Source organism: Scophthalmus maximus, chromosome 1, assembly GCF_022379125.1.
Source record: "Scophthalmus maximus strain ysfricsl-2021 chromosome 1, ASM2237912v1, whole genome shotgun sequence".
NCBI classification, from domain to species: Eukaryota; Metazoa; Chordata; class Actinopteri; order Pleuronectiformes; family Scophthalmidae; genus Scophthalmus; species Scophthalmus maximus.
In genome coordinates, this window is record NC_061515.1 from 24,566,418 (window position 1) to 24,591,002 (window position 24,585).

Here is a 24,585-nt window from a genome sequence, read left to right on the forward strand (position 1 = left end):
AGTGTAGCTAATGAATGGCATTTTTTTTTTTTTAAGAATGCACCTATGCATTTCAGCACACTGGCCTTTATCAGGGTGACTAAAGGAAGAACAAGACATATCAGGAAGTGACATCATGGGCTCATCCACAATTGTCATGACAGGAGCATAAGGAGACTTTTTAAAAGCATACTACATACGTCGACGGTGGCCATCGTGAGATGTCTTATTTTCCTTCAGGCCATTTGACACTGCACCTAATAGAACATCACAACACACGGCACAGGAACGGTGATCACTGCATGCACAACATCATTGAGGAGAGGAAGTCAACTGAATACTCATTCGCCACATTCTATCAAGAGCAGTTGATGACCGTTGTGTCTAAGCTCCGTCAGAAAGGTGTTGATGACAATGACGATGGGGACACTTTTAGATCAAATAATGCTGTTAATGTTATCCATGCATGTTTGACTCTCGTTGCACAATAGAAAAAGGCTTTTCGACAAATACGATCCCTGTCTCTGCTAACATGCCAAAAAATGCAGATCACTTGACCATCCGCTTCCATTGATCTCTCACGTGCCGGTATAAACAGGAAGCAGATTGTCTGCTCTACGGTTGGTTGCGTGGTTGCAGAACATAGCACAAAATGGGGAACAGCATTGGCGGGATGTCTTTGCTTTGAAAAACTAAAAAGGTGGAACTGTTACAGACACTTAGGGTTAGAAACATCTGTAATCTGTTGTACAATAGCACTCACTGTGCCGGTTTCCTCTCTCCTCCTCGGATGCGAATTAGTGAGTGCGTGGGTGCTTCATTTAAAAGGGCCTGCTCTGCCCAAAGCTCTCTCCTGGTGGGAGTAGCGTTTTTGTGAATCGACGAGTAGCCAACCACGGACATTACCATGGTAATGACAATATCCATATGCTAATCCCAATTAATTTGTCACATTTGACCTCAGTTGAGTGCTCACGGGATTCCGGAAGAGCACCGTCAGCTGCCTGTAGCAAAAGAAGTTCCACATTATGAGACATTATCTTGCTGTCACCACCCTGGGTAGCTGCTGTTGAGTCATCATATAGTCAGGCACTTAAACGCCCAGGACGATCTCTGCTGACGGACACAAGGGAGGAGTATTCTCACCACACACACTTTTCAGTGAACCTGGGGCCGCTGAAATGGCATATTTAACTTCTTTTTCACCTGTTGTCACTTGGACTTTTTCTCTGGTTGAACCACAGAAGCTGTTTTGCTGATATTGAACTTCAGGCGATTGTCTTTGCTGAATATGACAAAACCCTTCTACCAGTCTTCTTTAAACCCTTTGAGAGAAAAAAAATTGTCTTTAACTGAACACCGTATGTTTATAACCGGAAGATATTTACTATAATCATACAGTAAGCAGTCAGTATAGTGATACATCAAATTTCAACCCCAAAATATGCTTGAAAGCTCCTTATGATGCTTCTGAAGAGAACCCTGCCTTAGAGACAGTTATGACTATAAGAAGGTATATGTGACACATGACTTTTGTAACAAAGGTAAAATATGTATATGGATGCTTGATCTGGGTTATAGCAAATCCTTATTAGATATGTGTAATGAGTGAGTGGAAATTGTAAAAAAGTAATCTTACTGCTAAATTGAAATATATACAGTAATAATATATTACATTATACGTATTAAAGAATGCAATGAAAAGCATTCAAGGGGTAATGCATACCATACTGTTTATTCTCAATAAGGTAAAGCTAAATTGTTTAAAATTGTAATAATGCCATTTCATAATGACATCATCATGATGTTATTTATAACACAGGATGATGATTGATGGGTTTGTCTAAATGAGCCATATACTGTGTCTCTAATCTTAATGGTTTCCAAAGTTGCATTAATATTACATCACTTTCTGACTTCATAGTGATGCAATTCCTCGCATATGATCATAAAGTATTTGCCATTTGTATAAAGTGCAATTACTGTAATATTGAAATGACAAAAATATATTACCCTCATGAAGGTATGGTTAAGAACAGGACTGCATAAATCTTAGGTAGATGGACCTAATAAATTGATATCTGAGCTTATATTTATCATTATTAATCATTTTCTTATCATATTCTGTGCAGAAAGCAGAAAAGTAAAATGCATGGAATGATCCTTTCTACTTGGACGGAAAAGGAAATTCAAATCAGGTATACACCTGTGAGCTAGAGGAGAGGAAACCTAAAGAAAGGCAACGTGGAGGAGTACAGACGGCAAGAAGTGAGGGTAACTAAAGGAGGAGATCATTTAGCAGTTAAATCTGGCTTTGAAAAACAGAGGAACCATACAAATGAAAGTAAATTCAACCCAGTGGACCCAGTGAACTTTGACTTGACCACTGAGCATTGGCTGATCCCATGAATGGATGAATCCATGCATACCCACTAATGGATTCATCCATTCCTCCTCCAATATTGTCCTTGCCATGCTACAGGAGCAACTATCTGTGGTGGAAGTTACAAAGACATGAAAGCTAAGTCTCCTATTTTAAACTCCGTGAAAATATTCTCCTGCCCGCAATCACCGCTCGTCCTCTGCCCTCCATGGACATTAAAGCCCACATATAAACGCATACTTTCACACTTTCCATCCTCTCTCAAAGGAACCGACACACAGCCCCATACAGAATTATGACATATTAACTGCACCCTTCCTAACACACATAATTAAGTATGAGTATAATTAATAAAATAATAAGCTTTAAAGCTTTTATTTTTCGCCTCCAGCTGCTCTGCTGAAGGCAGCTCCCAGTGTGGAAGTGAAGCAGAGAAAGCGGTGAAAAAGAGATGGCACGCTTTGTAGATTGTTCCAGGTTAGATAGAATTTGCCAGCGGGAAAAAACCCCAAATGCCATTTCAGTGTTTCCATGTCGTTTTTTTATTTGCAACCCCATGTACCCACACACGAAAAGTAACGTACGTGCAATCTTAGCAGAGGCCGAACCGCATGAGATAAACACTGGTATGTATCGCCGGGAGAAAATGACTCCGTTATTGGGTCCTGAATGGAATTGAAGCCCCATGGGGGACTCTGACAGCGCCTTTGTTGTTCACCGTGTGTGTGTGTGTGTGTGTGTGTGTGTGTGTGTGTGTGTGTGTGTGTGTGTGTGTGTGTGTGTGTGTTTGTGTGTGTGTATGTGTTGTTCCATCTCATGGCTGGCACGTCGCTGGCAGCTCCTCAGCGTCTGTGTCTCAATGCCATGTTAACACAACTCTACATGGAGCTCATGTCGCCCGCTGACAGTGACGGGGAACGGCGAGCAACAACCAGCTGTGTCTGCCTGCAGCGGGCGGATTGCAGGTGATGTGTGTGTGTGTGTGTGTGTGTGTGTGTGTGTGTGTGTGTGTGTGTGTGTCTCTGCGTACAGTGGAGTGAAACGTTAAAGCTACGGCTCTAAATCACCCCCGATGAAAACAAGGCGGTAGGGAATCTGTAGAATTATTCATGGCTACTCTTTTTTTTTCTTCTTTTTATTCGGCAGGAAGGTGACAGCGTGAGGCTACGGCAGCGACAGACGTGGGCCCCATGGTACATTTCTGAGATGAGAAAATAAACCGAATCAATATCCCCTTTGCTGATGCCATGTGGCAGAGATTGATACTCCGCTGGTGCGTATGAAATATGCATGCCTTTCTAAATCCGAAAAATATTGGTTTATTTTTGCGTCGCCAAACCCGTTAGGCCGAGCAAACTTTTAGATTGTGTTACAGGAAGCTAAAAACAAGGGCCTCCTCCCTCCATGGTGCTTACTGGTGTCTGAAACCAAGGCGAATGTCAGTCACTTGGATTCCCCCTCTCTAATGCACAGGCGCAGCTCCTACAGTGTTACGAAACGCTGAACTGAATTTTCATGAATTATTCAACTACTTTAATTAATATCTAAGCTCTTGTAATTGTGATGGACAATATTCGATTAAGAAAACAATGATTGCTTCTCACGCAATAGAGCATCAGAGAATCTGCAAATACAATGTGCTATTAATCTCCCAAATGTCATCATCTGCCAGGATCATGAACTTTTGGTTTTTCTTCATGGACTCTTTTTTGTTATATTTATGATTTTTTTTTTTTTTGCAGTAATCTTTGGTCTTCTGATTTCCTATTCTGCACATTTCCGTTTAGCTGCTCATTTGTGATCCTTCATGTTAATTAAATATGGAGATTTGTATTTCCTGATTGACTTCTACCTGTTCTCCTGTGTCTTATTTGGTACTTTACGTTTCTTGTGTTTCCCTGTGATTGTCTTATTATCTCTGCCCTCCTTTCTGTCCTTCGTCAGTTCATCTGTTATGTTCAGGTCGGTTTCAGCTTGCTTGTTTTTGTTCCTGTGGTTTGGTTTGTTATTTTGCATACTACTTTCCGTGCTTTTGGAAGGCTGCCCCTTCACAGGATCTGACCTACAGCATCACCGAAACCGAGACCAAAATCATGATTCAAATTGCCACAATTTTGAATCAGGTCACAGGACGACGAAACCAGACGTAACATCGGGGGCGTGTCTGACTCAGCGTCCGCCTTCACCTGTAAACATGCACCGATTGGACGGACCAGATGTCAATCATGCTGTATCCACGCTGGTGCTTTATCGTCCATTTTTCTCTAAATGAGACCGCAATTTACAAAATGAACATCATGCTGTATTGAAACTAGAGATTGAACCATAAACTCCTCAGGAAAATGTTTACTGACGTTATAAATCAAGTGAGTCGTTTCCTCATAGACTTATAGAAACAACCAGTGAGTCGCCCTCTGCTGGTGATTCCAGAGAATACATGCTTCAGACGCTTCATTTTGCGGACCCGGTGATTACATACATTTTTTTCATACAGTCTATAAAACAAAAACTAATGTAACATCACTAATGTTCTTTCTAAGACGATTTCCTGCATTAAACATTAACAGAGCCCCATGTTGTGATGCCTCACCATCAGTCTGCAGCTTTGCTGAACATTCAGCCACGTCATCCTTGATAAGCCGCGAGCAGGCAACCCGTCCCCCTTCATACAGCACCCTCACTTGCTCTCTATTCTCAGGGAGCCGTCGCCCGCTCCATGTATCTCTGCTCTCCTGAATGTGGCAGGTGCAAATGTGATATCTATAGCTCTATAAGCACATCCCTGATTTGGGAATGCATGTCAGCAAGACGTTTCTAGTACCTCTCCATTTTTTCTTTTCACTTATTTATTGACCAGTCTCTGCTCTCAACTGCTTAAGTTTATTCAAGATGAATCCCTGTTGTATAAGAAACTATTCTAAGAATGAATCTAGCAACACCAGGGATCCTGATAGCATGTCACTTCTGGCTTAGCTAGATTCAATTGCTGTTCTCAATCCAGCAGATCATCGTATTTTAATGATGATCTGAAAAAAATGCTGCTGGTCTCTTAAGACGTGTTAGATTGCTTTAAATCTTTTATATCCCGAAGGCCTGAGTCGGGGGAGTGCGAGTGTGTGTTTCTCGTGCTATTAATACATTTTGAGATCCCATCAGGTCCTGCTGGCTCTGTGGCTCTTCTCCTTATATTTAATCCCATCAGGGAATATATCACAAGAAAACAGTTTATTTTAGTCTTTCCTCTGCAGTGGGACTTATTCCTGCCTTCTAATATTAATTTTTTTTCATCAGTCCATCCACATGTGATGGATTTACAAGTGATTGCAACAAGTTTTCCATATCAAATGACAAAACACTGTTTGCCCGTGCCCATAGAGAAAAGAAGCGCGTGCACATCATCTGTCCTTTCAAAAGCTATAGCAAATCATGGTTGAAAACAAGTTGTTACAACAGTCAGAGTCCTGCGGTGTTTCAAGGTGGTTTCATCCTTTCTCTGGTCTCACCTGTGAAGCATGTGTCCAAAGAACCTGAGCCGTGTCCGGGTTTCTGCAGGTCCTTAGAAAGTTCAGAATCCGACAATCCACAATTACTTCCTTAACTTATGGAGCAAAAGAATTCTGTTAACATGAGTATATTTCCTATTCTTAAACCAAAATCAGAAGAGAGAAAAAAAAAGGATTTTTTGAATGATCAATATTGTTAATTCCAGTTTCAGTAGATGCAGAACTATCTGTTAGCCTGCCTGCTTTTGGTAGTTGTTGGGTTCCTATTTCCATTTCCCCTTTTGTAGACAGTTGTGAAGGGACAGTCAACGACAGAGAGAGAGAGCAGTAGGTCATTAACGGTTGTTTCTGCATGCCTGCTGATTTTTGCTTCGGTAAGATAAAACTCAACCACTATAAAAGAAGAAAAAATTGTGTGCCATTCTGCCTATTTGTTACATTTTGATGTACTAGCAGCATGATTCTTGCACATTTTGGGTGATATCTTCATGGTTGGATGTGCTTATTGTTAGTTGCTTTGGACAGAAGCATCAGATTAATGAATGTGATGTACTTCTTTAATGTAATGTAGCTTATGTTCTGTTAATATGTAGGCTACCCGTCTTTCTCTTGTAAACAGGAAATATTTTTCACCTGAGGGGATAATTATCGTTGGCAGGTTTTTTTCAATGGGCATATTTTCAACCAAATAATTCCACACTTCTATTCGTGTAACAGTGGAAGTAAACTCTTCCATAACATGCCAACAACACGCAGGTACTGTAGGGTCCAATGTGTGTTGTTAAAGGCCAAAGTGGAGTTTTCATTGTTCATTTGCCTCAGGATTAGGTTGCTTTTGACAGATTTGTGGGAGTGCGTTCATTTTGCAGCCAATTCATGTTGAAGTGTGAAGAATTTCATAGTTTGAGAAAATTAGGATGTAGAAGGAACTGCTTACTTACGCAGTAACTCTGGCTTGTGTCTGTCTGTCACAACTGTGCAAGATACAATCACGAAACTTCACTGGTTGTGAAGTTGAGCTCAAAGATGGTTACAGAGGCAGCATTAGGTAGTTCTCAATTATTACATTGCAACAGCTACTTCAACTACATTGTCATAAATGGTGGCTCATGTCTCTCCAATTTAGCTATTTCTGTCCACTGGCTCCATTGGAAAAACCAATTATGAACTTTCTCCCAGCCAGATCCAAAATGGATAAAATGAGATTTTTCCCTAGACAGCGGGGTGACAAGCTGGAAGGGAACGGGCTTGGCAGTAAAATCACCCTTGAAAAGTAATTATTTGAAGGATAATTATTTTTTAATGATTCCATTTGATTTTAATGTCTAACTGTTATCCATTGTTATAGTTGTTTGCCACATGTGGCTTCCAAAAGATCACATTTTGCCCTGGAATAATTTCTTTGTTATGCATTTAAGGGGTAGGCCCTTCCACACACTTGAGAAATAATACAGAGAATTGTTGTCATAATGGGAGATTAATTATGAACACCTTCAACAAATAGCCTGACATAATAGACTTTAATGAGAATAAATCCATTCTGGCAAACAAGCAGATCAAATTGAACCTGATTGGGTTCATTAGTGTGCGATGATGGCTCAAAAACACAAATCTGTCACTTACTTTAGTTTTATTTCACAAAACATGGGAGGACGATTTTAGGATAATTTTAGGGTGATTGTTGGAAGGTAGAAATAATAAAATATTGTTGACGTTTAAACCTCTGTCAGCTCAGATTAATTAGTACGCCCTTGTCCGGATGTTGCCAAGCTACACTCATTATTGAAGATTTTTCAAAGGCAAATTGACCTTTGACCAAAATAAGTAGATCAGTACCTCCAGGATGGCATGGGGGGTGGGGGCGGTGTTATTGACTCATCAATCTGCTATCACACCGTCTCAGGACACATGAGCAGGAGAGAAACTGAGACAGGCGGCCGGACTGGAAACAGCCTTGAAAGCTGCTCGTGACATTTTCATTTCTTTGCCGCCGCGCTGGCATGATAAGTCGCATTATTCCCCGATTTCTTTAGTAGTGTCAAAAGAGGCTGGCAGAAAAAGCCACCGACGAGCAGGAAGCAGGGGGTTGACAGTGAACATGAAAGCTTTATTTGGGCTATAAAAGCTCTGAATCACAGTCCTGTGCCCGCATGAATGACACCGAGGAGCCTCACCACTGCATTGTGCCTCCAGACACTGGGCTGAATGGTGACTGAACAGCCGGGGTCGCTTCTAGAGAATCAGTTCTAGAGAATCTGTGTGTGAATTATGTCACGAGATATTTAAGTGCATATATAGTGCATGTAATGAGATCATCACAAATATTGAAAGACACGTATAACATAATTCTGATATATATTCTTACAATGATTTAAATGTCCACTAAATTTAAACTTAATGCTTAAACTGACTTAAAATGATGCACAGTTTGGTCACACTTCAGCTATGTGTCATATTTAGATGAGATAACATTAGATGTGAGTCCAAAAGGCCACTCACATGAACATCACATTGACGTCGCAGCGAGGTTAGACGTTCCTTCCACGCCATTTGTAGATATTAGGTTGTGGTGTACAGGTTATAGTTTAGTGCACTGCCCTGGACAGAGTTAGAAAACTACAATGTTTCTGTTCTGGGACTTCTTGACCTTAGTGCAGCCTTTGATGAAGTTCCCCATGTAATACTTCTTCAGGGTTCTTGACACTAATTAGGCTATAGAGACTCAGCTCTTTGTTTGGGTTTCTTTCCTATCGTACTGGACGATGGTTCTCTGTTTCTATTGGCGCTGGTTTGAAAAACAATTCCATGGAGTCCCTCAGGGGTCAGTTCCTGGTCCACTGCTGTTCAGTTTGTTTTATGTTGCAATTTTGGTTTTCAACAAAGAAAAAGACTGCTTATGTATCTGAGTATATTATTCCTGTTTTAACCTCTTTTCACTGCCCCCCAGTAAAGAAAATATATAATTCTAAAAAAAAAAATGTTTAATAAATCTATGAATGGCTTAGCTTACCTTTCTAGACCTAGAATGCATTCAGAATCAGCCTAGTGAGCCTTTAGTCATTTTGGTCCCACTCTAAGGAATCCTCTGCCATACGAGCTGATGTCTACTACAACTGTATCCACGCTTCCAAAAGCAAACTAAAAGCACGTTTGTTTTTGAAGTATATCATTAACAAGTGATAAAGAATCAAAACCCCTCCATGTGCCATAAAAGATGGCTGAACTCCTTATTGGTGTTCACTGTGGTGATTAAAAGAATGAACTTGATGAGCCACAGTTGGGTTTTTTTCAATTCATATCTGCACAGAGAACATCTCGGTAAAGCTCACACGCTCACGGCCAAACAAAAAGCTTAAGGTACAATAGAAAAAGCCTCAGTATTATACCAAGGGGGGCAGATGGATAACAAGTCTAGGGTCACTAGAAGTCATGTTAGGATTGTTATTAGACCATCTCAAGGCACATCTTAGTCCAATACAAACATTAATAATATAACATTGTTCTCATCTCATTCTCTTTTAAATTGCAATACCGCTTTGTCTTTATCTCTATGATCTTTGGCCATTTTAGATTTTTAATAGGTATCTTGTGAACACATTATGATATTATATTGCACAGTTTGTATTTATCTCTTATCTGGATGAAAAAGGTGGCACATTCCTGTCAACAGCTCCTCTGAAGATGATTAGACTGTGAGAGGAGATATGTGAAGCAAAATTAATGGGCAGAGAGAGAGAGAGAGATAGGGCATGTGCAGCTCTGGTCATACAGAGTAGAATGGGCAATCAGCCCTAATCTCTATGGCTTCAGGGTAGAATTGAACTTTCACTCTCCATAAATACTAGCAAATGCATTATGTGGTTATATCAGGACAGAATTTGTCGACTAAAAAGATCTCTATTAATAGAGCTGTGGCATTAACATCACAACTTCAGGAGGGGAATGAGAGGGAATAACCTGATCTGATGTGCAGCTAAACAATTGTCCCCCCCGTTTCCAAAATAGAACGTGTGGATGGAGAACACGTTGGGTATGTGAACATTTAATTGGCCTGGCTAAAATTTGTGCTATGGTGTCAAAATTAGCAAGTAAACACATTTTCACCTGAAGAGTGCATACGAGTTTATAGGCGTTAATTGCACATACCATTCGTAACTGCACTGAAATGTTCCACTGAAAAGTTGAGTCCTGCCGACCAGGGGTCCTGGTGCTTCCAGAGTTTATTATATATATATATATATTTATATATTTATTTTTTTTTACGCTTATTTCAAAACAACTTTCCCCTTAAGGGAAATGCAGAAAAGACCCGACCATAGATTGTACTGTATATGAAGATGGACGTCATGTCAGTTCTTCAAAAGTGAAGCCAGATCATCCTGACCACTCCTGGTGGCTGGCTACATTATAGGTCCTACACCCCGCCTCATCCATGTTAGTGGATGGGACCTAGACCGAACTAAAGAAAGTCAAAATACATGTCAAATATTTTGGTTCCTCTCATTCAAGGTAATTCTTATCTTGATGATGTATGTTCAAGAGTTCGTGTTTCTGATAAATTTGGTTTTAATTAGTTATTAAATGCTACACAAATGGGGTGAAACATCATTACTGACAGCTGATGCGATTGGTAAAATACAATTTCCTGCCTTAAATGGCAAAAAATGAATAAAACATAATGACACCGTTATCTCGGCACACATGCAAGAGGATTCATAAAATCAGAAAACTGACTTCGGAATTTCATTCACACAGCAATATCTATCCATAAGCAGCTACTGGTCATACCAGACCAAGTGAGGCTGATGTAGAGTGTATTGGATTTGAGCAAGAAGGAGTGATGTGGTTTGACATCAGCTGGTAGATGTTAGTATTTCAGAATCATTCAAAAGTTATAAAAAGTTTCAAATAAAATTACACATGGTGGTACTGATGTTTGGGCCTTCTGCACAGTGTAAATTATTCATGTTTAACTCACTTTATTTTAGGCTTTGGACTAAACACGGCATAGTACACATGATCGCGATACCAAGTGTTTGTGTTTCACGCCCCATGGATTTTCCTTTGGATCATCCTTATATCTTTGTAGTCTCTAGTAAATTGCACATTTAGCCACCAGGAAGCTGCATCTCAGGGACTCGAGGTGTGAAGCAGGTTAAAATGCCTCGGACCACTTTAAGACATTGTTCTTTAGAGCTAGTTATATAATCAGAAATTCACCTCTTAGTCCAGCTATTTACATACCGCATAATACAGCGGCCATGTTATCCAGAGAGCCTCTTGTCAGTGCTGGCTCTTTATGGAAATTGAGTCATTAAAGGATTTGAAGAGCTGCCAAGTGTGGTGACAAAATTGATGTTAGCAGCATATATTTCTTTTTCCGGCGTTAAAAACAGAAGCGACAGGCTGTTAAAGGTGCTGCCTGTTGAGATTTAAAAGAGGGGGTTCATTGTCAAATCAATTATAGAACCTTGGCATAATCGAAACAAACAATTTAGATTATCATCTCATCTCACATGTGCCCATGACAGTCATTGTGTGTGGGCTTTTTCCCCATAATACTCTCTTGTTTTATGAGAATATTTGTCTAACAGATTAGAAGACATTTCCCTTAACTTTCATTGTGACTTCTGTGGTGAAGATCTAAAGGAATCTTTTTTGTTTTTTGTTTTTTTGCTCTTCATGGTGCCTTTCTGCTAAAGAGGTCTGAAGACACTTAAAAATAAAAAAAAGTATATTTTGGGCTCCAACCATGCCTCAGAAATGATACAGTTCCACATTGCTGTTTTAAAAACAATATAGACCCTACTGGCACAAATCTTTTGGAGTGGAGAGAGTACCTGTGTGCAACACAGACTTCCACGGGAAAGAGAAGAAAATCTGACACACGGCCAAGAATTACAGCTGTCACAGATGATGAGCTCAGAAATACTGTGAAGAACGGCAACTGTCAGAGAGAATTATTGTGACACTTCACCAGGCTGACAGGAGAGAGTGTGGGTCGGTGACTGATAGACAAGATACACTAATGTGGGTTTTTCTCAGGTTTCCCCTTTTCGCGGTTTTCAGCGGTGAGGACTCGCATCTCCCCGGAGTAACGAGATCTCAGAGAAACGTTCCCAACAGGACGTGTGTCTGTTGTGGTTCCCACATCTTCTAAAGGCCTTTTTTCCCATAAGTACAGGATGGAGAGTGGTGGTGGGGCGGTTCGTCATATCGTTACACCAAAGACCCCTGAACTCAGCTGTTGGCTGAGACAAAATTCTTGGCGTCACAAATTTAGGATGACCATCTCATAATGAGACTGCAACTTCAACCTACGTCTGCAATCCGACCTGCATGAACTGCTCCTTTCCTAAACCATGACTGGGTCAATATTCTCCTCCTCCACGACTTTGGATACATATCAGGGATGGGCCACTCTGATTTTTTCATAATCAAATCATCATCATCATCTCATTTAGTGATGCTTCTATTTAGAAACGAATGTGGTCAAATGAGCCGCTAAACCCTGCCCTGAAAGTTGTCCAATATTAAATCAAGAAATTCTGAAAACAGGCTATATACTAACTAAACTTAGTAGTTGGGCGGTTGTGGCTCAGGAGGCAGAGATGTTGGATCCCCACCTCTACCCGACCGCATGCAAGCGTGTCCCTGGGCAAGAAACGTAACCCTGAATTACTTCTCACAGCTCTTCCAGCAGCATATGAATGTGACAGAAAAGCAAGGTAAATAACAGTGCTGCATAAAAAAAGTTACAAATGTTTATGGACTCTCATGATTCTTGCACTGTTTGGTGAACATCTTCATGGTTGAATGCACTTATTTTAAGTCGATTTTGCACCAAAGCGTCTGCTAAATGAATGTAATGCAATGAAGTATTGCCGATTGTATGGTTTATACATCATATGGACACACGCCTGCCCGCTCAGATTGCCCGGGGGCTGATGGAGAGTTAGGTGGAATCAGTTTAGCGAGTGAAAGCCCTCGCTCTCAGGCTGCGCGGGGTAAGTATGGAAGACTACTGCTGCCAGAAATAAAAAAAATTACAAGCTATAAGAGATTCTGACGTTCTACATGGAAAACTGACACTGAAGAACAAACTGTCTTTTCACGATTGAAATGTTCCTCTCTGCCAATCAGTTGCTTCATTTCTTTCTCTGTCTCTGCTCATTTGGTTTCTCTTATTTATTTATTTTGTGTTCCCTATTTCTCACAGTGACCTGCCAACACTTTGCCAATTCAAAGAATATCAATCCTGCCACCTGTGTGATATGCATTAGATATTCATATCAAAGTATTTTTTAAGAATTTTAATACCACGGTTGTTATATTTGCAAGAGGTATAATTTGTATTATTTTTATGAAGAGATGAAAGAATATTTCAAAATGTGTCTTAAATTGCTGCATTTAAATAAATACAGTTCCATGATGTAGAAGCCTATAGGGACTATATTAAAAGAAGTAACGTCAGCTTGAAAAAGAGAATGTTATTTCACAACATTATAATTTTCCATGTGTATATATGAGATTTGTTAAAATGAAAATGAAAATAATCACATTTTCATTTTAACATGACATTTAGTTTCCAAAGTCGTGCCATGCCGTATAGTGGATACAAAAATAAAAAGTTAATTGTTATTTGAAAATCAAAAAACACTATGTAACCTAGCTTTTCATTTATGCATGCCTTATTCAATTCACAACTGAAATTAAAATGAAAATGATAATGAAAAGAGCGTTGTTTTTTTTCCAAAGATGTAACATGATGTACGATATTGATTGAACTGAATGTACATTTACATATCGTCACGCTCATCTAGTGTCAAAATGCTTATGCAATCTGTCATATCAGTACTCATGGGTCTTTAGTTAGGACATCACTTCCTTGATCATTGACTTGTTTCATTGACATTTACAAACTCTCCCTATCAACGCGGGCCATATATATATATATATACAGGGTGCGATTTGTGTAAAAAAGCAGAGGGGGGGGGGGGTCACAGGGTGACTTCGAACCCACGACCTCTGGGATGGGAGACGGGCGCCCTTCTAGGGGGGTTAAACTTCATGAGCACTAGCATTTGTGAGTGAGGTTTATACACACTGCACTGCACACACTCGACTGGCTGCGCAACAAAACAGAACATGCGAAGAGCAAATCCCCCTTCCAAACATTTGTGCCAAGGTGATATTCTGAAAAGCCGTGCAGTGGTCAAAGGAACGTTCACGAACGTGAGCGCTGACAGTGGGTGGTCCAGTTCGGATTTTATCGTTCTATCGCACTATGGGCAGATATTGTTCACGTTATGGCGCTTTACTTAGTCTACACATTTCTATTTTAGGTATTTTATATGGTATATTGGTGATTCAGCATTGATCACTGTGGAGGGGGGTATATATATATATATATGTATATATACACATATATGGTGCACCTGAGTCAGCACTATAAGCTTTCAGAAAGATCCCAGGCTGTTGAATGTAGAATTTAACAGCTTGTTCGACACATAGAGGAATGTGTAGATCTTGATTAGCCTCTTCCGCCGCTAATTGCTGGTCACAGGCCGCCTGGGAGCAGAGTGCGATGGAGCTGAAGGACCTTCCAGGACTAAGATATCAATCATTTAGCGATGTGAGCACGGCAGGCGAGAGAGACACTCTGAGGGACTCACTCTTTTTCTTCCTCCAGGGACACTGGGTGATTACTGAGAGAGGACTCCGGAGAGTGTGAGAGGGGAAAAAACACAGGAATCACTTAAGAGCAAAAAGCAGCAGGCCAGCGCAATGAAAGAGGAGGAATCTATCGTGGCGGATTCAACTGTATGGCCCCGGAATAGCCCTCTGCACGAAACGGGGAACAAACACACTCAAATGGTTGAGTTACAGGCCCACCTAGGCCTGTACGCTAGTGCCGCCCACGAAATAAAAGCTATCAAGTTGCATTGTGGGAGCGGTAGGATCCAGCGTTCTGTTTGGAGTCTGGCCCTTAATGGGGACAAAAAGAGTCCGGCGTGCGGCATCAGTAAGCCAGCGGGGAATCTTCCTGTACAGTGACCTGCACCTGAATCGTAACCTCTGACATTTCATTCACATTGGCCCCGATGGCCTCTAGAGGGGTTTCGTATGAATGAGACCACAGGGGCTCCGCCTCTATCCTGATTTTCTCCTCCCTGAAGTGTCATTTCCACGGCACTAATTCCACCGGCAGAACTACCCAATCACATGAAGCTTAACACAAGTTGATTTTGAGCACAAACACTCTTTGTATTCACTCATTCGTTTCAAACACACACACACACGCACACACCTTCAAACAAACAATGGGAGGAGAAAAAAAACTTAATAGGGGTCACAGCATGAGCCATGACAGTATTTGTGTTTAAATAAAATGCACATTATACTGAATTTAGAGGTACCCTCCTACCTAGACAAGAAAAACCCATCTGGAGGAGGACTGAAGAGAAAGAGAATGAACAGACATTATGACGACCTGACACTCAATAATCAATGTCGCGACTCCGCCATGTGTGGAACTGATAAGCTAAGCCAGTATGGTTTCCTTACATGGCCCGCCGTGACACGGGGGCATTGCAGGCATCTCTGGGAGAGAGTTAAATTCTGAATTCTGCCCGTGGGATGTGATTGCCTGAGTTCGAGCCCCGACCAGAGCAATCAGGAAAACTCTACGAAGAGAGAGAGAGTCAACTCCCGTCACACTAGGATTTTTTCATGCTTGGTTCACTCAAGACCGCCACGCCCCCCCCCCAAGGCAAAATACGTTCCCGTGTCTATGACTGTAAAGCGTGTTTTCGTCGAACTACAGTATTCCCACACAACCTTGCTCTGCGATCTAGAATAATGGCGCCCCCGCTGGCTGACTCGTGGACGTCTGAGGGCGCGACTAAAAATGAGTTTGCATGATACAGACGGTGGTGCCCTGTAAATGATGATGTGGAAAACCGACCTGTCACGCAGCGACATTCTCTCATGTGTGCTCGTGCTGAGAAATGACTTTGCAGCCTTATCTGTAGTCGTGCAGCAAGGAACATTAGAATCACAGGCCTGTGTTCAGACGAATACTAATATGAAGCCAACGCATCCCACTGTCTCAGAGTTACATTAAAAGTCAAGTGTAAAATCTCATACCCATTTGCATATTATTCAATCAAGTTGCTGTGTGCGTGCGTGTGTGTGTGTGTGTGTGTGTGTGTGTGTGTGTGTGTGTGTGTGTGTGTGTGTGACAAAATGTTCTCTGCATCACTCTCTTAAAATGATCAGAATTGATGTTGTTCTTAGAAGCTCTTTATTGTGCATTTTTCTTACATGCGCAGTTTCATAATAGATGTTATGGTGGATGATTTTACCATTTAGGACAAAAAGAAAAATGTAACTAAACTATTTTACAGCTCTGCCATAATGATTATTTAGGTTTGCAGCCAGTACAAGTCTCACATTGGCATTTTCTTGTCCTTGAAGTTCACTTTGTCGGTCGCTCCGATTTCAGTGTGCACGGCGCAAAGGCAGCGGGAGGCGGTGCCGACAGGTGAGTTTGATTCAGATGAGGCAGCTGAATTAGTTTTCAGCGCTCTCTCCGTTTGCTGGCGGCATTGTTTATTTATTTATGTATTTGTTTGTGTGTTTGTCAGCAGGATTATGCAAAAACCACTGAATGGATTTCCATGAGAACCCGGCGGAAGGACGGGACATATGGGCCACGAGAGAACCATTACATTTTGCAGTGGATCAGCACCGAGGGACGGATCCAGGGACCTTTTTTTTAATCACTCTCTTCAACATTGCGAGGTGTTTTTTGACCTTTTCACCAACTTCCCAGGCATTATTCATGGGTCTTACCGAAAAACATATCTATTAAAGATAAAAGATAGCTATCCGATATATATATATGGGTGTGTGCAATTTGCCGCGGCTTGATTGAATTTAAAGCAATTCTAGACCGACGTGAAACCAAGTCACTGTATATGAGCCTCCCCATGCAAAGCAGTACACGTGCATACGTCCACAAGCTGAAACATATACACGATATAAACATATTCATACGCATGATGGACTGAGACGAGACTCAGGTAGATTAGTTTTGGCATCCCGAGGCCACAATACTACCGTGTTGTCAGCTGTACTTTGACAGCTGTCAAAGCCCCTGTACAGGAGACGGAGGAACCACTGTGAAATGTGAACCGTTGCGTGGGCAGCGGCGACGGCTATAGTGATTACAGTCATAATCATGCTATAATTGGACAACAAATGAAATACATTGTCAGTGAACATTTAGTGGTTAAGTTCAGTATATGAACATTGTCCTTTCCTTTCACAAATTAGCAACATCTGAAAGTAATTTATCGGAGACATCGAATGCGTATGAGATGGAGACGTGAAAAACACACGTCTGAGCGGCAGCATATAGTGATTATTCAGATGTTTTCGAGGACTGTGTCTTAGAGAAAATATGTAGTGTATTAAACAACATTTTCATCAGCTGATGAAGATCGTGTGATGGTGATGAAGAGGTCCAAACACCGGAACTAGTGGTGTCGTTGTTTTTCAACTCTGAAAAAAGGGCTTCAGATTTGTAATCCTGAATTATCAAGGTCAAATATCATCACAATATATATGGAAATGTTATCATAAAAAGGCTATCAGTCAAATTCACCACCCAAAGTGCTGTACAGTAACAAGTAAAATTCATCCATTCACAAGCACATTCATACAGAGCTTCGCTATACGGCACTTTTTCCATCACACATCATTCATACAATTGTTAAATTCAAATAAATATTGACGTCATGTTAATAATACACATATGATAAGTGTAATTCCCTCGCAAAAAAGAGTTGGCGGTGGCTCAGGAGTTAGAGAGGGTCGTCTACTAACCAGAAGGTCGATCCTCGACTACAATTACACTTATCATATGTGTATTATTAACATGACATGAATTTGACTTTTTTCCAAATATTCCAATTATTGTTATTGCCAGTATATCACACGAAGCTCGAAAAAAAAAAAAAAGGCCTGCGGTTAATCTTGCACTATAAAAAAATAAATACAGTCCTAAATGTTGAAAAGAAAACAATTAACTCTGGTAAATTTGAAATTGAAATGACGGCAGTTTTGAAAACGCTGCGCGAGCAGCGATACAATCAGCTTATTCAAAGCAGCCTGTTGTTTAAAGGTGCTAATCCATCAACCAACAGGTGTTGGCTGCACCCTGGGGCTCCGTCTGCAGAGCCGGAGCCGGAGCCTTGGCAAACAAAAGGCAAGCCACTCTTCAGGGCCCGTCTGGAGGCTGTTTATCCCATGTTGACTTCAGAAATAACCCATTTGAGATCTGGTAATAGCTGCAATCAATAATGATGTGTCTCTGTCAGTGGGAGAGCCCCGGCTCAGAGGCACACGGCATGACTCCAACGTCCCATTGTTTTCTACCTGCATCATAGGAAGTATAGCAGGAAAAAAAAATTGAAAGGATGTCCAGTATGTTTTCTGTGTTTGGCATGATGTGTTGCTGTAGCTGCATGGGCGTATAGATACACTCAGACACGAAAACAAACTTGACTTGATTGGAGTTCATCTTAATGTTGCCATGGTGTATTAGCTGCACAAACAAAACACGTTTGCCTCTTTTTCAGTGGTAAAACAGCAGCTGGATGAGAATAGAGAAGATATAGTTGTTAAAATGTGATGGCAGAAAAACAAGATAGAGGAGATGCAATCGATCCTCTAAACCTGTGAGATAAAAAAAAGCCCCATATAATAGGCCTCTAGAAACAACTTGAGTTGAAAATAGGAAAATCAGGATGAGGTGACACAGATGCATCAGCAACAGAATCCAAATGACGACACAAAAAACTGTGCGCGTGTGTTTGTGTATGTGCGTGTGTGTGTGTGATAAATGCAGGTGTAGGTGGTCGCTCAGTCAGACCCACCCCCAAATCTACATCTGGTTTGAAATAAACCAACATGGCGCTGGTGAAAAAGCGAAACTCTAGGCAGTTCACAAACCAACCGGTGATGTCACGGTGGGCTGCCACATGGTCGATACTCAGAGGCAGGAAGTGAACAATGAACTTAAATGTATAAAATCACACGCACAACGATAAACGCACATTTGGAGGCCACCCGACGGTGATTCGTTGGACCTGACACAAACTGGAGAAAGTCCATACGGCCGAGAAACTCAGTAGAATTGACATTTGATGAGAGGTGAACATTAAAATTAAAATTCTGTGTCAGATTTGGCAGATGGTTTTATCCAAAGTCACTTACAAAGGAGGGACAAAACTAAAGCTACAGCACAGTACAGTAGGGACCTTGTACCAAGTGATGAATGTGTTCACTAAGACAAAGTGCAGGAGGTCATCAGGTATTCATATTTTTTGAGTCATGACCTTCTGCATTTGGATCAAGAGCCTCTCAAAAATGATATGTGTAAGATCACAGCTGAGCTATTTCAATGTGTCAGATACACAGTCTATTAAATCAACATTTAAGTAGGTGGTGTTGGAGTGGGGGCGTCTGAGTTACAGTTGCCTGTCAGCTCCACCCAGCCGGGTCGTTCTCCTCTGACCTCTCTTCATCAACACAGATCTGCTGCTCACTGGATCTTTTTTTTTAAAGTAAAAAAAAAATAATCCACGAGCTCAGCAGTTTCAGAAATACTCGAACCAGCAATCAGGCAACTGTCAAAGTCCCTGAGAAGCACCAGAACTTTTATCTGCAGAATGTCATGCGTGGCACTGCTCACACATGAGGCACACATATGCAGGTATACAGGTATACTTGAATTAAAGGGCTTGGTGAGTGTGTTTCATATTTAGATCTACAAAAGGAGCCATGCCATAAACCGAAAAATCTGTTTACAATCTTACTGGATTTTTGCTATTCACAGGTATTGTACTTTAACAATCTCACCATCACATTGACTTCAAATTCAGTGGAATTTAAAGGCCTTTTTGAGTTTGTTATTCTTCTTTTAGTTGTAAGAACAACGGTAGTTGTTTTTTTCTCACAACTCAAATATTGTAAGACTGCTGCCTCCCGATGTAGAAGTTCGGCACTGGGCAAGGAGGATGACATTAATATTAGGTAGGTATATAGGTATTACTAATTACTGATTGACACCTCGAATACATGTTGGAAGCAAACGGAAAAAACAACAAAAAACAAATCTGTCAGCTACCTCGTCTGCTTGGAGTTCGCACTTCGGGTACCGGACAAGCCCCTCCGACGACACGGGTGATCTCTGAGATGTGCAGCGCTGGAACACCAACGCGTCGGGCTCTTAGCACCACAGATGGGGACATGCTGAAATGGAAAAAAAAACTCAAGGCATCTCAAGGACGAGCACTTTAAAGTTGAGCATGTGTGGTGTGGGCGAAAAAAACACGCTGATCGTCACTGAAGCATCTCAAGGTGAAGCACCTGCCTCATCAGTGTTTCATCCAAAAACCAAATCGGAGAGAAACTGCTGCGGTCGTGTCGTCTCCCCTCACAGGTTTTGGGAAACATGCGTCAGTACAACATTAACTATCCTTTCTGACGGCACACGCAACAGAAAGCATAAAAAGCCATAAAGACGATGAAGAAATCCAATATATTTTTTGACTCCATGAATGCACATCTGCATTTTGCGGATACGCTGGAGACACAGCGGTAATGTTTTGCCCCCGGGGCATGCATACGCAGGTATTCGCCACCCTGCACAGAAATTTCAAACAAGACAATTTTTTTCAACCCTCCTGCCAATTTACAGTCTCTCTGGGTGATTACCAGCAGAATAACTATGCTAATTGTTTAATAAGCGCACTTTGCTCTGCATCAAAGGAGAGATTTTTGCATAATATTTCCCGCAAGTTCAAAGCTGTCGTTATGCTGAACAAATGGCCCCGACTCTGGAGGCTGCTTTTTAAATGCACCAAAGAGAACCGGGTTAGAAGACGGCGATATAATTGCATAATTAAAACAAGGTTATCAAAGTCGAAAGCGTGGCACTTTTGTCATATACTTGCCATTAAAAAGCTATAGGCTCCTTCTGTGCTCTGTGCTGCGGGCCCCTCTGCAGATCTTAATTGAGCACCAGTGTCAAGTACTTAGGCTCTATCTGATGTGATTTAATTTATTCACTTTCTTCTAGACACAAAAAAGCCCTGGCAATACAATGAGAAAATCACTTTTTTTGTGTGTGGGTGTGTGTGTGTGTGTGCGTGTGTGTGTGTGTGTGTGTGTGTGTGTCTTTGAATAAGTCCTCCAATTGTGCCAGGCAGAATTTTCTTAATGCAGAAGGAAGATTCCAGCCAGGGGTTGATTGAGTTGGATCTCTAATCTCTCTCTCTCTGCTTTCATTGTAGTTCGCAGAGCAGCTGCCCACCTGTGTGGCAGCTCAAAGGACAGACACCGCCGTGGAGGTTCGAGTTCGAGTTGACTGGCGGTCGCTCAACGCGGTCACGATAGCAAAACTGTTTGCTTGGCTCGCGGCCACTGTCCCTCGTCCCATCACTCCGCCTGCCTGCCTGCCACTTTTGACAGTCCAGCCACTCGATAACATCACATCTGGTCCTCAAATGGTAAAAGAAAGCACAAATATCATCAGTGGCAACATTTTAAGATTAACCCCAAACGTCCATAGAGTTCTAGATATTCCTGAACTTAGCCACACACAGAACCCGTATGAGAACCTTCCTTACACCAACCCAAAACAATCACTTAAAACTTTAACCAAACCCATAAAAATAACTTCGTCAAAATAGCCAAAACCAAAACCCTAACCCCGGACCGCAAACCAACACGGTAACCCTGAGCCCTGCCCACTCCTCCAGAGACTGCCACTGATTGGTTCAACATAATGAAAGGTGTATTTCATGTTTAATTCCTGAGTTGCTAACAAAGCTGCATTTTAAATCACTGCCCCAGGACCCGCATATGTAAAAATACAATAGTGGCTGTTAGTAAAGGTCTCAAGGTGTCGACACACCAGCCGTTTGCCGGAGCGAGGTGTTCCTCTTGAGCAATGAATCATCGCGTTATGTCAAATTCTACAAAAGGAAGAAAGAGATATTGCATGAATAGAATCCTTCTCTCTCTCTCTCTTCCTCTCCTTCCCTGTATTTCTGCCATCCTCCCATTGCAATCTTCTCTCCTCTCCCTCAGTGTTTAATGTTTAATTTAAACTTCCAGCGCAGTGCAGAATCAACAAGAGGGTGTCACGCCCGCAGCAGGCAAGGCTCCACAGTGCCCCCGTGTGGACGCGAGGGGGGACGTCCCTCCCTCGTGGCGCAGGGTGCAGCAGGTGCAGTTCAGCCGTGGGGCCAGGGGGGACTCTGCTATGTTTAAGTCAGGAAGACGTTATGTAAGTTGTCTTTACGCTCCGATTCGCCCCCAAATATCCTCCTGTGATGGACAGCTTGAATGTGTATGTTAGGAAAAGGATAGAGAGAGGAGGGGGGGGGGGGGGAGTATGATTATAGATAGATACTGAGGCCTCCGAGGTGAATTCTGGGACTGACGGGGTGCCAATACACGCCGACCAGTCGAGTACCAGGTGGATCTCTTACTGACAGCATCAGTATCCCGCGCACTGACCGAGCTGGGAGCAGGGTTCCGTTCCCGCCCAGGTGTGGACAAAACAACTCGACGCATGGACAGATTTCGTGCAAACCTGGTGGAAATTGTTACTTTGGATATCCCTGCAACTAACAGAGAGGCAATCTGAAGTGTATATTGATCAGAACACGATTTCCCCGTCTTATGATGTGAGACGGGGATAAGTGACGTCATAAAGAAGTGACAAAGAGTCCGAAAATGACGTCATGCGTAGTTCAAAAATGCACTTTTCCAGGAGTAGGACTATATAGGAATGACGTCATCATGACATCGCTATGACGTAGGAAAAGGACATACAATGGTGTAGTAATGCATTAAATTTTACAAACAATAATACACATCAGAGACATGATCTACAACCAATCATTCTTCATCATATGGTACGAATGACATCATGATGTCATCATTATTAAATAGCGTTATTACAATGCCCCTCCAATGTGTTTTCATTAGTCCCGTGGCGGCAGATGCATGTGTAATATATTCCGGTGCACTTCAGTTCATTGTTTATGAGTTGTTGTTCTTTTACAAAGTCCACTACTTGCACACTAGCTGATGACCATAGTGGAGCATTTTGTCAAGAGATATTTGTTCTTGAGAGACGAATGGAGATGAAACTAGAGACAAAAGGGGAGGAAATAATGGACACAGCCGCGGCAATCAATGGCTGGCAAATGTTTGCTAAAATGTCAACTTGATGCTATGAAAATACATTAGTATTGCGCTCTAAGCGCATTCTGCGCGAAGCCAAACAAATCAGATACTGCAGCTTTGAGAAGGTGTAAATCTGATGTAAGACTACGTCGTCTCCGTTGCCACCAGGTATTTCAGCCCTACGACCCACAGTTGCATTTGACAAATATGTGTTCAAGGAAACATAATGCTTTCTTCTTTTAATCAATAAGGAAGGGACATTTTTATATTGAACAAATATAAAGAAATGGCTTATTTCCGGTGCGGTGCCATGTGTTCATACCGGCTAGCAGCTATAGAATGACTCAGCTATGCAGCTCAGGGACCCTGTTGGGAGGAGGGACTGTGGTCTTGGTTGAGGAACAAACACCATGTTTACTGTAGCGTGTTTACTGATTTTATATGGCAGCTTATAATTTTGGTGAAATTGCTGTGCAAAAACTCCTTAAAACAAGTGCCTGGCGTCGTTGATTAACTGTGCCAAAAGACTAGGTTCTGACACGGTGGGGAATCAAGTCTAAACAAGTGACATTATTATCATGAGGGAACACACTCCTAGACTCTGTAATTGAAAGAAATCCCACCCAGCGCCTCTGAATTTGAAACTGCCACCACTGAGCCAAATGGGCTTCCTTAAGAGCTGTACATTTATCACGTTGCGATTGAGTTGCAGCAACGGAAAAGTGGATAAAAACACATCCGAGCAACAGCCCCCTATCGTAATCATCTGCGGCGGACGCCGACAGCTTCCCCGTATTGAGCCGCGCCGCGGCGGATTAACTCGTTTTCTCAAAGAACACTTGGATGTCTTTATCTCGCCGCTCTGAGTGAGGAGCGCCCCGGCTCACGCTCCCCTTGTGTCTCCTCTTAGGGACATGTGGTATTGAATCAGAGAGCGAAATGTGCGAGAAGAATGTATTGGCGTCATCAGCAGGTGATTGAAATACTGGGCCATCAAAGTGGCTAAAAAGCCCTAAGTCGCTGCTGGAGGGGGCTTTCATCTGCGCTAGGGTTCTTTGAGAGACTGATACGGATGCTGGGGGGGTTGTGTGGGCAGTTCGACTTGTAGCGGCTCTGCTACAAAATCGGAGCTTTCACTCGAGTTCTTTGTGATGGTAGAAAGTATTCCAGCGAGGCTGGTACACGGGTAGTGTACCTGCGTCCAGTGCTCGAAATGGGGAGGGTACGCACCAGTACGCCGTACAGGAACTTCTACATTTCACTCTTTGGCGTGCCTGGTCGATTCACTCTGGCGCTAAATAATGGACATTACCATAACTGTCTAACTGTCTCTGTCACTTTTCCATTTCCAGCACTGCCTGAGTTCCAACACATTTAAGACCCCCGGTTGTACTACCCCCTCGAAATCAACGGCATTCCTCTTTACATCTCCGTTCCATTCTAAAAACC

At 42.0% G+C, this 24,585-nt stretch overlaps 1 long non-coding RNA gene across 1 annotated transcript in view; it reads right to left on the reverse strand.

Moving 5' to 3' along the window:
- Positions 1-24,585, reverse strand: part of LOC118311999 — a 40,560-nt gene that overhangs the window by 5,060 nt on the left and 10,915 nt on the right. The window contains exon 2 of the long non-coding RNA XR_004794128.2: positions 20,063-20,187. This is a non-coding gene — a long non-coding RNA (uncharacterized LOC118311999). The remainder of the gene's footprint in view (positions 1-20,062; positions 20,188-24,585) is intronic.